We start from the raw sequence: 15223 nt of genomic DNA on the forward strand, positions 1-15223 counted from the left end.
TACATGTGACCCTTACAAGTGCTTGTTAGTGAAATAACGAGGTCAGTACACTTGTTTCATTGTAACTTTGTCTTTCGCGGTATAAACCTGTGTGCAACAGAATGTTTCCTTCTTCCTGAAAAAGGAATTTAGTTTTGTCTGTTACAACCTTGTTCTGGGCGGCTATGTAATTGTAATACTAGTCTCTACTTTGCCGCTCTTTATACTGAATTCAAGGTATTACTACCGGCAACAACTGCAAAATAAAGCTTACTCACTTCATAGAACAGTAGGTATGTCACTGGATACGCGATCTTCTGTGGCTGCAGGTCAGAGCGCATTTAGACGAGCCTCGAAATAAAACACGACGCTGTCTTCAGCTTTAGGAATGACTTCCACAGCTCAGGGACATTACACAGCTGGGTGTACCTGGCGTCAACATGACAGCGACTACATTCTTAGACCCAAATCCTACGCATTAGATCGCATGCATTACGACAATTCCAAGCGTAGGAACTAGGAAAAACAAATAAAAGGTAATTGTCATCGTCAAACAGGAAAGCGGGACTATGACATACGACATATTTCTTTTAACGATAGCTTACTCATGACCATTTATGCTTCTGCTCTCTCTCTCTATCTATCTCTCTCTCTATCCCTCTATCTCTCTCTCTCTCTCACACACACACACACACACACTCACACACACACACACACACACACACACACACACACAGCATTAATAAAGTAATTATACAACAGTCTACACAAATGAAGTAGTGGTCGGTATTATTTCGAAAGTACGAGTATCGTGAAAGTCTGTGGTGATTTGATGTATTTAACTTGTTGAACTGTATTGCCAATGAAGGCAGATCTAATTACATGGCGATGTCTTTCGAACGACGTGATCTCTTCCTCTCACAAAGCACAAACGGCCAGCTGCCGTATTCCTGTCGCGCGCATTATTCTCAGCTCACTGAGCAATGTGTTGTCACCTATCAACTGTTTACTTTTCTCAGCAACAACCGTTTTATTCGCGAATCGCATTGTCAGTTTGCAAGCCGTTAAGTCAGTAACCAGTATATGGCATGTGCGTCTCGTATTGCCCGACGGCTACGCTCGTCATTATTTTAATACTACTCAGATGAAGAAAAGGAATAAAATACTTTGTAAAGTTTCCATTCCAGTCGCTCAGTGTTAAAAATACTGATGGGTTATGGGATTCAATCACAATTCCAACAGCATTGGCGGTTTATTTTTGTGTCAATTGTTAACCTTTCCTAATTCGAAGAAGCATCACTATTTTGTGAGTAACGGTCACATTCGTCTTGTTGACCGGTTTAATTGTACTTCTTGCCAAAACACACTATAATTTTAACATTCATTTTTGGAACAGCTACTGTGAAAGAATTCTGAAAGTGTCTCATTAAACAAGTATTTGGCGACCAGAGAGCTCAATAGCTTACGAAGAACCTCATTGTGTCTACTTGTGGTATAGTTCAATTCTTTTATCTTGGCGGCTCGCGCATGCCCGCCCAGACGCGGGAGATTGCTGCGTTGCCAGTTGCACGCACCAAAAGAAGCAGCGCCATAGTATAGTTGGCAAACTTACGTTTAGGGGGGAGCGCGCAGTTTATGAAGTAAAGCCGCCACAGCCGCATTAACCCTTTCGCTGCTACAGAGACGTGCTCCCCGCATTCCGCGCTGTGCGCGATTTTGTCATCACTGCACTGCTCGCCTGTGCAGACATGGTGTTCCCACTGCTTTGACACACTTATTCGATTTCACATAATCTATCTGGCCCAAAAATTTGATTTTAACACATCATCTTCACTGATAACTTCCCCCATAACTGACGATTTTGTTTCGATGTTCAACGCAGTTATTGCGCAGATTAAGTGTAGTAAACCATTGCACGAAATTTTGAAGTGTTTGCAGAGGCAAAAGTCCACAGCGTATACTTTCCGTATAGTCGATTTTAGTTGCCACTAGAAATTTCAAATAATTACATTCAAACGAATGAAATTCATGAAGACACTTCGATATTGTTTTTAAATAAAGGAAATATTAAACACCGCACAATGTTTGAACTCAGAACCTTTTGCTTAGCAGCCAAGCACCTTCACCATTACGCTAACGCAGCTCGTCATTCAACATAATTCCTGGAGGACTTTAAAGTATCACGCAAAATACCGTCAAACACTGTTGGTATGACTATGAATTATTCACGTTTCGTCCAAGTACAATAGGAAATAGCCGGCCGTGGTAGCCGAGCGGTTGTAGGCACTACAGCCTGGAACCGCGTCAGCGATACAGTCGCAGGTTCGAATCCTGCCTCGGGCATGGATGTGTGTGATGTCCTTAAGTTTGTTAGGTTTAAATAGTTCTAAGTTCTAGGGGACTGATGACCTCAGAAGTTAAGACCCATAGTGCTCAGAGCCATTTGAACCATTCTGTAATTTGTGAAAAAATGTGAAGTCACTTTAAAGCAAAGTCAACAGTTAGCAAGCTACTAAAGCTACCTTAAGATTTAATTGAAACAAAAATAGCTCTTTTAAGCAATGACACTTTACGGTGTGTGGCGGAGGGTACTTGGGGCACGAAGGCCATTCTGCGCTCCGTCGTCGCGTCAGCCTCGCTGCCGCACACTCCTCTCCCCCACAGCAACAGGTACTTTTTTTCCGCGGGTGTGGCCGCACTGCGCCAGCTGCCCGGGGAAGTCCCAGCCTCTGTGGAGCCGGGGCTGGCCGCGGCGGGCGGCCCTTCCCCGGTGGCAGACCGCTCTCTCTCTCTCTCTCTCTCTCTCTCTCTCTCTCTCTCAGTGGCTGTGTGTCTCCTCAGTGTTTCAGCCTCGCAGCCGGAGTATTTGCCTCCGCGCCTATCAGCAAAGCGTCAACCACACCCTCGTATTCTGGCTGTTGAGACGTTTACGCCCCACATGAGGTTGCCAACGTGGAAGCTTCACTCTTGCCAGCTGAGGTATCCGTCCACGCCTTACGGCACAAATTTCAACGTGTCTAGATACGCAAGCTTCATCCATCGTGCTTCACAAAACTAAAGTGTCAGCAAGTTTTACAATAGTATAAGCAACCCGGCAGTGGCAACGATTCATTTGACGTTATCTCCTTTATACAGAACATGTGCAAGCGTAACATCTAACACAGTAATGAAAAACTTACGAAATCGCCATTTATTCTGCTTTTTTCCCGATACACAAGTTGTTAGGGCTTGACAAACATATCCCTATATATAAAGGTAGGTTCGTGTAGATGGGAAACAAGTTTTACATTTATTGGGTACTGTATTCGAATTTCGCGATTCCGGACTGACCGCCGCTGTTTGCGAAACACGAAAATTTGGGCCGGATCTGAACTCTAACCCGAATGCCGCACAAACTTCTACAGCTCACGTCAATCCGGGTTCGTAAAACGCGAAACCATTTGGTAATGTTTACCACAGCTGTAATCGTGAGAAGAGAGTGTCTGCATCTCTCAAGGGCACTGAAGTGTGATCCGGAGATGGGATTAACACGTACATTGCAAACATGGAGTTGAATTTATTTCAGAACTACGTATCACTGTATTTCGATTTAGAATCTCGTTGAGTACACTGGAATATGCAATTGGAATTATCGTGCATTGACGGAGACTAATGGGTTACGATTTCCCACAATACTGTTGTCACGGCGTAAGTAGGAGACTGGAGCTATGGCTTGGCCCACTTTAAAAGTATGCTCTCTTCTTCATCAGCGGTAGGATTAGCTTCCGTTTTGTTTTGCAAAGACGTAGTTATATTTCTTGCACGAAAGGACGTTTCTAGGGGAACCTGTAGTTTTCTTTCATTTCTATTCCGAGCTCAGCAGCTAACTGCACATTCCTGTCTTCTGGTATCACGAGATCTCAAAACGACGTCGTCCTTATGTGTGAAACACAGCCGGTATCGGTAATTTCGAAATTTGTCTGTGCCCGTACCTCTTCAAACTGATGTCCGCATATAACTACCAAAACCAGGTATCACGTTTTTGTGAAAAAAGCTAACGCACTCCAGAGAACAAGACGGGCTGCATGTCGTGCAGACAAATATGGCCGCCGATATGCGGCAGTCTGTGTCGGCAGCCTTTAGTGCGCACCGCGAATACGGCACGACGCTGCTTTCAGCTGTAGGGACAATCTGTGTGCGCCTCACGCCGCCCTGCACGGCGCGTGGAGCAGCCACCAACGACGCTCCGAAACCCCAACTCCAGAAAATAAACTGCTTATGTATGAGCAGTAATGAAGAGGAGATGAGGTTATTATAACATTTTCATTATTTCGCGGCCCTGTCAGCAACTATATAAATATTAATTTGAAATTAACAACAGCCTCAGTTGCAATGTTTACCTAGATTTACCTAGGTTTCAGTTGGGACAACCCAACCATCTTCATACTGGGCAACGTCAGAAACTAGAAACTATAATACAGAAATACGTCGCCACGTTGTAATAACTTACCCGGGAAACAGCCACGGCCCCACTCCGCGACCGCAGTACGGCAGCAACGGACGTTGTACTGGTACTGTCCACAGCCTCGAGAGCGCATGCGCGACACACTGTGTTAACACTCGTACCAACGTGTACTGCTAAACTTAAAATTTTATGAACAACCAGGTGCGGCTAACGAAGTTGACGTACACGTTGTCCAGTAAGGAGCACAGACAAAGCGACTGTCTTAACATTTGTAATAATTTGTTGGACGTCAAAAGTGAAGGGACCAATGCGTTTACTATTTTAAGCCAACCTAGCATATTTGAGCTAAACATCGAACTTGACCGCATGGGGATAACTACGGGTTTGAAATACCGGATGATCCCAGCTATTCGGCAAAACGGGAGTGCTAAAACATGTTGATTACTCCCTACGATTATGGCGGATGGAATAACGGTTGAACACCTTCAAAAAAGTTTTTGCTTCGCAGCTGCAGCTGGTCGTTAAGGTTATTTTTTGTCGTGTAGTACGGCAACTTCGCAATGCAAGAGCTGAGTATTATTCGGAGGGTTGAGTGTGTGAGCCGTTTGCACCAAGTGTTCAGCGAATGTCGAACCACGCTTGGCATCTGCAACTTTAGTAGGGATAGGCTCCTTCCTTACATCTCGTTAGTAAGGCTCTTCCTGTTTGGCCGATCTAAAATTTCGGACAATTGCCACATGCAATCTTGTAAACTCCGGATAACGACAATTTAGGCTTTTTCAAAGTGTGAATCAGGTTCTTCTGCAGCCTATTATTAGTAGGCAAAATTGTCTTGAACACCTGGTTCTTTAGAAGACGCCCTATTTAATATGAAACTTTACCTATGAAGGGACTGACTTCCAGCACGATAACCTAACGCGGAACTTTTAGTCCCATTATTATTTACTTTCCTGTCATAGAGCCGTCTATTTCAAGCTCGTAGCCATTATTTCGGGCTGTTGTTTCAAGGGTTGCCAGTTCGTGTTCCAAGGCTTCTGCGGATAGGGGAATCGATATCGCCCTATGTATACTAGAACGAAAAAGTGCCATTTTATGCGGCAGCGGGTGTGCAGAATCGGCAGGTATGACATTCTCAGAAAACTTATGCTTCCTGGAGATGAAGATGTCACATTCTATGTGATCATGGACTACAGATAACTTAAGATCTACAACGTCATACTGGGTGACTCGTTTTCAAGAGCAAAAATTTTCTCGTGGAGATCGTTGAACAGTACAAGTATCTCATCTATGTCTTCTTGGGATGAGTCAATTACCAAGGGAATATCATCCATGTACCTCGGCATACAACTTTATTTTCTCCGCCATCTATATATTACTAACAAAAAATTGAGATTCTATCGTATCCATGAATATATTGGAAAGAATCCCTGCTAGAGGGCTACCCAATGCTAACCCGTACGGTTGTGAGTATATTTTGTCTTTAAAAGAAAAGTAATTGTATTTCAAAACAAGGCGCGGGAGATTCATGAGCTCATCAATTTCAATATCTGACAATTTCTTATGGAAGTGTAACTCCGATCTACAGGTACGTTGGTGCGGAGGCTGGAAACCTCAAAGCGGGCCAGCTCGGATGTGGCATGGCAGATTACGTTATTCAGTTCATTTACCATTCGACAGAGTTTCTGGAAGTAATTTTTCTGGAAAGCGAAGTTGTCCTTAATTTTGTAATGTAAACAGATAGCCAGCTTGTGGTACGTACGATTTGTACTGTCCACGATCGGACGTATCGGATGGAAGTTTTTGTGAACTTTGAATTGTCTCGTTAGTACGGGCGGCTTCGGGTTCATATTCAGGAGTCATTTCTTTAGAAACACTCCTATTAATTTATTGGTTTTCTGCAAACTTGTTCTTATCTCTTTCTATAACGCTTGAGTAGGATCTGATTCGATGGAAGTACTGCCATTTTGATCGAAAAATGGCTGTTTTTTCTATGTATTCCGCTTTGGAAGCTATAATTAACGAGTTCCACTTATCGGCTTTCCTAACTAGGGCGCCATTATTCTCCAGTTTACCATTAATACTTTTCACCGGTCTATAACGTAATGCTTTGATTGAGCGACAGACAATTCATTTTCCAAGATTTCACAGAATTCTTAGCCTAACCGCGTTTGAACATTCTTTGGCGTTTTGGTACACTCCAAACCTAATTTAAGGCCTGCTATGAAATTGTCTACCACGTGTGGTTCTTTAATCGCAGGTGCGATATTGAATTTCAGCGCTTTTGACAGTAACTGGGTCTTAGCTGTTGAAAACATTATAGAAGTTTTATTAATAACACGCTCACAGAACGTGCGTGTGAAACCTGTATTATTGGAACATCCTTGTTGGTTACCTCTGGTAACACCCTTGGACAAATTTGACAGTTTTTTCGCATGCCTTGCAGCGATTTCTTCTTTCTGTTTACCAATGAAATCATTATCTATTCGATAATTTTAAGACTTCGAATAGTGCATCGATATTTCAAGATACAACTAATAAACTTTCTCGTTTAACCAACCTTTCTTTGTATACAATTCCGCAATTCTGTTATTGAGGATCTGAGCTATGAATTTCTTTTTGAAAGTAGGAGATTTGTAATATAATTTTCCTACACAATTCGGAGTACTAGCGTGGCCATTTCATTTATAAACAAGTGTAAACAGAATAACGTGACCCCGAAGTTTGTCAGCGGATATTCCATGCCGCAAAACACAATCGTTGTTTCCGTTGAACGGACAGCACGGCTCTTATCAGAGACCCATCTGAGAAGAAATTCCTATGTTCTAGGTCAAAATGCGAGTAGATTTTTGTTTTGTAGAACATCCTCACATCCCCCCCCCTCCCCGCTCTACAGAGACAAAACTCGACGTTGTTAAGGCGGTAATGAACGGAAGAATTTCGAAACACTGACTACTTCTAGCAGGAAAGAGAGGTGGTGAGCCCCACACAGTGTATCCTAGACAGACTCGTGTTCACGGTCGGTGCAGCAGTGTCCGCAGTCCGTGGTTAGCGTCCCAGGTTGGATTCCAGGCCGAGTCGCTAATTACCTTCTCTCGGTGTTTGTGCGCCACATAACAAACTTCTACATCCAATTTTAGAATTCAAACACTTACACTCTACGTATTAACGATACCCGCGTCTTTGTATACGTCAGTTACACGCGGAACTGCATCGGTTACATGTACGTACATAATTAACTTGTGTACCACAGAGGAGTAATATGGGTTCAATAGAAGTAGGCATATACTCATTTACGTACATTATCTTTCATTGCTTACGGAAAGATTCCCGACACTAAGGTACACAGTGTATGTACTGGGATTCAAGTCAGCACATGAAGTGTAACCAAGCGTGTTCAGAAAGTACCAGATTCTGTGAATTAAAATTAGGCGCAGCAGTGATTAATTGTAAGGGCACAGAAGTACTTTGATGGTTAACATTTCGCACGTGTTCTTGGAGGCGCATTTACGTGTACAGATATTACGTACGTTATTGAAATAATTCGTAAATGCAATCTTGTCAACCAGACTGACTAAGAATTTAAAGACTTCTTGGCCTTGTGTAAAATGAGCAAGGGGATCGATATCATGAGTTGAGCTGCTCAGCACCGTACTGGTGTAGAAACTAAAGACGACGGGTAAAAGGCGGAACAGAGGGCTACCATCAACGATTCACTCGTTTCCAGAATTCGAATTTTTCCGAAGTATTAAGTGTACGAATATGATTGCATGCCATTACGAATTCAGCGCCTTGCCAAAATGCCGACAACGCAAGACTTTTCATGTGTTGGAACATGCGAGGTATTGGAACATGCGAGGTATTTGACCAAATGTGGCAGCTGCAAAAAACTGTGTAAGGGGGTGGGGGTCTGAACGAGATTTCTGTACGCAGTCCACACAAGTCAACAGCACGCAAAAGCCACGAACTCTTAACACCGCAGCAAAGTGTGTGGAAGACAGTGCGTCGGCGGTTACACTTCAAACCGTACCGTCTGGATCCCTTACAACAATTAAAAGCGGACTGTTACGGCCGGCGCCTTCAGATTTGCGCCAAATTGGAGGCAGCAACTGAGGATGGACATTTCGCCCCCACGCTGATATTCAGCGACAAAGCAACTAACACTTTTCTGAAAAAGTTTATCCCCGCAATGTGAGCGTGTGCCGTACTGAAAATCCTCACCAAATTTCGGTGCATGTAGGAGATTCGCCGAGGGTTAATGTATCCTGTGCAGTGTGACAGGCGAAGCTGAATGGGCCGTTTTAATACTGTGAGACAACTGTGGCGGGTACATCTTACCTCGATATGTTGCACTTGTGGTTGTTTGGACTACTCATTCCTTCAGGGAGCATCGATGTTTGTTGCTACCTAAACGACGAAATTTGGCATCGCTGGATTGGCCGTAGGCGGTTAACGCAAGTACTGACCAGCTTGCAAAAGCACTTAACAATGGATGTTTGAAAATCTGAAACTGGTCACGGGTTTGTGTAAACTGTGTGTGTCGTAATTGCGGTTGTCTCCTATATTTAAGTCATAATGTTTATAATTCTAGTACAGCCCTGTTTCTCTTTATGTTTATTTTCGAAAATCTAGCGATTAAAATAGGGTTTCATTGCACTGTGGCTGACTCAAATGAACTTGAAATATTAGCAGAAGGCCACTCTATCACTGATTACACAAAGTAGAGGCCATAATGGATGTTACCGAGAACTCGCGTCACAGGTATGTATGCACGATGATCTTCAGAGCCATTTTGTTTCTGTTTAGACCACTCGGCCAATGGGCTTGCGAAAATTTGAAAGGGCGCGAAACACAGCAACGTAACAGTGAGACGCAGTACAAAAAACAGACAAGAAAATCCGTGCACGGGAGAGCGCGGTCTGTACTCGTCCGGAGAGTGGGGGCTGCCGCGGGGCGCCGTGCTCACGTGCGCGGCTGGCCGGCTGCACAGACTGCACAGGCTGCGTGCGTCTCTCGCACACGCAAAGTTGCACAGGTGTGGACCTGCCTCCACACCAGGGACAAGCGGTGCCCAGCACTGAACCTGCCGATTCCAACTGTGCATCACCAAAACGGACATAGAACACTCTTCGAAAGCTAACATGCGTGAAATACGTGCCACACAAAAATTGTTACTGTAACATTCCATTTCTTTGGCTCCGCTGAGTGACAACCATACTGTAACCTGACAACCTGTACCAGAACTCTGGCTAAGCAACGCATCACTTCTCCACAACACACTTTACAAAAAATAATATAGCAGCCACGCGTTCTGTTGTATCCGTGTGTGTGACGTCACGCAGCACACCATTACGCCACGGGTCAATGTCGACGGCCGCTATCAGCAGCTGCGAGCTGCTCCAGTTTAGGCAGCCGCCTGTACTGGAAATACGGGTACTTGCAGAGCCTTGATGCTTTGAGAAAAGTGAAACACACGACGGAAGTCTGAGAAAACTGCAGATTTTTTAAACTGATTAACTACTAAATGGTTTATGACCGCATGGGCCACCAAGGCGACAGCGAAATTTTCACGAACCGTTTTTTCTCCGTCTGAGACATTCAAGTACCGGGTGCTTGTAAGTAAAATGCTGCTACTGACCCAAGTCCACTGTGGTCCGAGTATGGTAAGGCAGCGAAACACTGTAGACATGCTGAAGCGTTAACGCGAAACCAGTTGGCGCCGGAGGAAATCAATTCCAATACCAGGTGCGAATCTGTCACTGTGCAACACCTCGCGGAAGTCTCCGGTGATCATACTGAACAAGTTCTGCAAGTGGCGGTTAATAATATCGACATTCTGCCTCTCTCACTCGTTTGTCCCTTCCTGTCCACACTCCGTTCCCAATGCATTAGATATGGGAACATTTCTTTCCAGTGTAAATCGGTTCCCCAAGGGCGCATTAGCATACCAAGTTTCGCTGCCATACAGCAGTCACAGCCCACGATGGACCTCTGCGAGTGGCTGAACTTCAGACTACAAGCACACAGTGGTACAGCGAATGACGGACATTTGCCACGCTGGACATTTGCAACACTTGACTAGCTTGACTAGCGATCCCTCAGGTTAGGGACGCCCTTCCTCGTACTACTCCTGTCCGCTTTCGAACCGCTGTCTCCACATCTTACTCAATACAACCAGTACATAAGGGACCTCCTTCATCGACATCTTGGGGAAATACAGAGCTTCTTCTCCGAAATCGCAACATTTATAACTTTTGGGAAACGAAAGCAATACCGACGATTAACTCAGATAGTGAGATAGAGACAGTCCATCGCCAAGGGAACAACAAGGACAGAAAGATGTAAAAGAGTGCGAATGTAAGCTAATCATTTCTTTTTGATCGCTGCATTTGTGCCTACTTTAATTACTAAAACTGCATGCCCAAAAGACAATAAGGAAAGAAGAAATAGGTATGTGAAAGTTTGAAAAGAACGACATACTCCATATTAATTTACTCTCTAAAATCCGATATCTCTTGCGGCGAAACATTAGTTAATAAAGTGTAGCGGGACAATGTTCAAAACATGACTGAAAATACGCTACTAAATAGAGATAAGAACTTCTATGATTGACATGTCATCTAAAGTCTACGTACATTTTTAAAATGTTAGAGATAAGGAACTGTAGTAATACAGAATGCTATGCTTGTAACGTACATTGTTCTGCATTGTTTACCTCTGGTATTTACAGAGTCACAGAGAAAACATCCTAGGTTTTGGAGGGAAAAACCGTAATTGTAATGATCTACACTAGAACAGAAACAAGAAGCACAACGTAAGGAAAAATAATGTAATGCCTTTTCCAACTCACAAGTGACACTGAAGCAGATAGTTCCTGTCAGTGTGGGCAAAGGTTATATTCGACAACCCGAATAAATTAATAAGTGGCTCCTTTTGCCAACCCCCGGTATCAGACGAAACAATTGCTGAACAGTTGAAAGAAAACTTGAGTCATCACAAATAGGTACCCTACTCATACAGTTATAGTTGGCAATCACTTCAATCTACCTTCCGTATGTTGAGAAAAATACATTTTCACACGCTATTGTAGATAGAAAACAACTTGCGTAATTGTTCTTAATGCTTTTTTTAAAAATTATTTTTAACAATTAGTCCACGAGGCCGTTCAAATTGTAAATGGTTACGAAAACACACTTGACCTCTTCGCCACAAATAATCACGAGCATCACGACGGATAGAGGGATAGTGAACACACAGTCATAGCGAGGATCAATTCCGTAAAAAAAATTCACCGAAACTAAAGGCGAAATATATCTATTTATAAAAGCTGCTAAAAATTCGGTAGACTTCTTTCTAAGAGACACTCCCCAATCCTTCCAAACTATGTAAGTGAAGACCATATGAGGCTTAAAGGTCAAAGAAATGTTATCAACAGCACTCGAGAGATTCGTACCAAATAAATTAATAAGAGACGGAACTGATACCCCATAAATGTGGCGGAAACTCGAAAGAGATTCTGGTCCTGTGTTAAGTAAACCAGCGGAAAGGCTCAGTAAGTACCTTTACTACGCGGTGGGGTGAGGGGGAGGGGGAGACAAGGGACCCAACCCTTCGGAGCAGCTAAAATCGTGGCGAATGTCGGCACACCGGTACAGCACGGTTCCTCCTGCACGCAGGCTACCCTCAGCCACGTGTCAGGGCGACACCTCGCCACCGTCTCCACGTTGAGTCACGTTTACTGCCAGCCCAAGTATCCTGTGAGACACCACAGTGAGAAATTTTATGCAACTATCACATTTTACTGGTGGACGGAACACCTAATGAACTGAAAGCACCCGGAAACACTGTACACATTCCCAAGTCACGAGTGACCTTACACCCTTATTATTGGATATCTGTGTGTGACCTAAAGAGCTGATTCCACACACTCGCGATTAAATGGAGGCCTTCTTAGGAAACTGTTTTGGCTTCCGCTACTGTTCATCCGTGAACGCCGCAGTTTTCTACAATTCAGCAAATCTTATCTCGCTACACACGACACGTTTTGAACAGGTCTCTAATACGGCGTGCATCAATTGCGTTGTATATTTTGTGATAGGCGAGTATAAATACGAAAACCACCACACATAGTTCCACGTCACGAAAGTGAAGGGCATTTACAGCACCGATTCCGGGTTACTTATTATACATAAAATTCGCGCAACTTTTATCAAATGATCCTGTCCATCACGTGTGACGACAGTCACTTTTCCGTGACGTCACGCGTTCTTTGCTGGCAGTGGATGAGGGGAGCACACTGAACAGTCATGTTGATCTACCTGTTTCCGAAGATAAAATTGTCAATTTTATGGTTTTGGTATTCAAATTTGCGTTTTACGACGATGTGCAGTCTGACACATGGCATTTTTGAACTCTTCAAGACGGGTCGTCTTCATGCCGAAATGTCTGTAAATGCGACATCAGTGGCCACCGACAATTCCGAAACTGTGACTTACCATCAATAACGGGTAAGGCTTCTGTAACAGTATCTGGCTAAACGAAATAATGTTTACTGTAGGTTTCTGTCAAACAATTAGCAAATGCCCCCACAAATGTTATGATTTTGACGTGATTCAGACCTCTGACGGAAACTAACAACAAGTCTACCTCGATTCTCGCAACTGTTGCACTGGAAATGGCACAAATTAAATCTAGGTTCTGCCGCCATTAGTGCCTGCACATAGAAATCTACACTGCACTTTAATCGTGTCATTTCAACGTCAAATGAAGCTGGTAAGTGATGGCGTCAGAATCACCGACATTCATTCCTCCCTCACATAATACACGACTGAAGCGCAGGCCGCACACAACACGGCGCGCCTCACAGATCGCTGACGCGTTGCTTTGTCGACACACCGGGCTCTCTCATCAGACAAATAGTAAGACGAGAACAGCCAAACAAAGCGATGCAGCGTTGTAGAGTGCTAAAAAAAATTTCATCAGCAAATCACAAACGAGGAGACGTGACAGAGCGATGAAAAATACGAAATGTTTATTTCGTGAAGCACAAACATTACGATAAATTCTCAAGAATTCGCCAACTACTACGCCTCTGTGTAATGAGGGTGTTGGGGAAAGCTACAGATTGCTCGTTGACCGTAACCTTAATTCCAGAAAATTGTGAAAATACTGAAATGAACGCGAGTGCTGCGTCTCATCGCCACAAGCGTGTCGGCGTCACGCCACGAGTTGTGATTCGCGAACGGACTTCAGGATCCGCAACGCCCACGCACGAAACAGCTTCCGACGTCTCATTACTTTGCAGACAAGTTTACGTGTGTAACATCTGACGTTAAGCATGTAAGCGAGATAAAGTTTAGACACGGTTTGAAATTGTTCTTAATGTGTGTTCGAAAGCAACTGCTCATTCCGAAATACTGGGTAAACAGTCTGCTTAATTTGCGCTGCTTTTTAAAGAAAAGCCCGTTTATCGCGCGTCTAAATTTTTGACACGTCATGTCTACTGATATATGGGCCGTACGACGATGTAATTTTTGCAGATACCCTACGGGGTGTGGGGATATGTCTGCAGCATCTGATGCCTAAGTTGACTCCATGAACAGCGACAACGTGGCCGGAGCAGGGGGGGTAGCGGAAAAATCTCTCCAGTTTTTGTAGTCTTGAGTGCAGTTTCTTGGAAGTCGGTAACTGCCCTCATTCTGAAATACTGTCTGACTAACGTCCGCGTATTTCAGCGCCCTTAGTCACGTTACCTCGCGACGCGCAATGTTTCCAACTGCGGTACTTCTCTTACTGTGTGACAACCGCAATTTAAGATTATACCTCTGAATGAGTACATCTTGACAACATTTCAGATGTCTGAATTCCGCCACATTATGCGAAACATTAAAAAATAAATTTCTGCCACGCCTGCAAGCCGCTACACGCCTTGTCGCACTAAAACTCGCTTACTGCAAAGTTCTGCGTTTGATGGTTTTCGTAAACTTGCGTCCTACGAACATAATCAAGAACGCGAGGTTTTCATTTTAAATGCCTGTTGTACGTGAATACCGTGGAAATCTACACTAGCCGACTGAATGTGGCGTTATTTTCCATTCGTTCCACGTTATTCTCGCTCAAGCTTTCATAGACTGGAGCAAGGCCATAAGTAACGACCAATAAATCACTGAACACTCAAAACGGTAATTTAACACACTGTTAGCCACCCCCTTTGTTCGTAGCGGTCGTAATTTTTCAAAGTAAGACAAAGTATTAGACCAGAGCAGTGAGTTACGAGACAAAAACCACACAAAAGCGTGCAAAACATCCGCCGCTCCCATAAATTCCTGCCTTACCTTTCTGTGGTATTCCCGTGCAGACACAAGGTACACAAGCTCTGTCTGGGTAGGCAGGACAACGTGGCACGCTGCTTCCCTCCAGGCTGCTGCGTCACAACTGGGCCGCACAGACAGACAGCCGGCTGCCCCCCCCCCCCCTTGCACTGACGTCACGGGGCGGCGTTGCCAGCTCGCGCGGCAGGCGAGGGAACGGCTGCAGCAGGGCGTCTACGTCTGTGTCGGCACTGCCGGACCGCCTGTGTCTCATCCACGCCACAGTCAGTTATCTCGAACCGCGCTATACAGCTGGCAACACGCACCCCCTTCGCCTGGCGCCCCAAAAAACCCGATTTCGTCAACCGAATTCCCAGTACCGCTTTTGGTCAACGCAAAGATGGAACAAAGACGCTGCATTTTGGTCACGGGACGAGGAGAGGTGTGAACACAACATCTTCCGTCATCGTGCTGAGTGCCAGTGACTTACGCG

General features: G+C 44.4%; 1 protein-coding gene across 1 annotated transcript in view; it reads right to left on the reverse strand.

Moving 5' to 3' along the window:
* The window catches only part of LOC126426537 (ankyrin-3-like), a 305624-nt gene extending 290782 nt beyond the window's left edge, over positions 1–14842 (reverse strand). Inside the window, exon 1 of the mRNA XM_050088440.1 lies at positions 14755–14842. The gene's annotated coding sequence lies outside the window, so the exon portion shown is untranslated. The remainder of the gene's footprint in view (positions 1–14754) is intronic.
* Between the last annotated feature and the right edge of the window lie 381 nt (positions 14843–15223).

This window comes from Schistocerca serialis, chromosome 11 (assembly GCF_023864345.2).
Source record: "Schistocerca serialis cubense isolate TAMUIC-IGC-003099 chromosome 11, iqSchSeri2.2, whole genome shotgun sequence".
Classification (NCBI taxonomy): Eukaryota; Metazoa; Arthropoda; class Insecta; order Orthoptera; family Acrididae; genus Schistocerca; species Schistocerca serialis.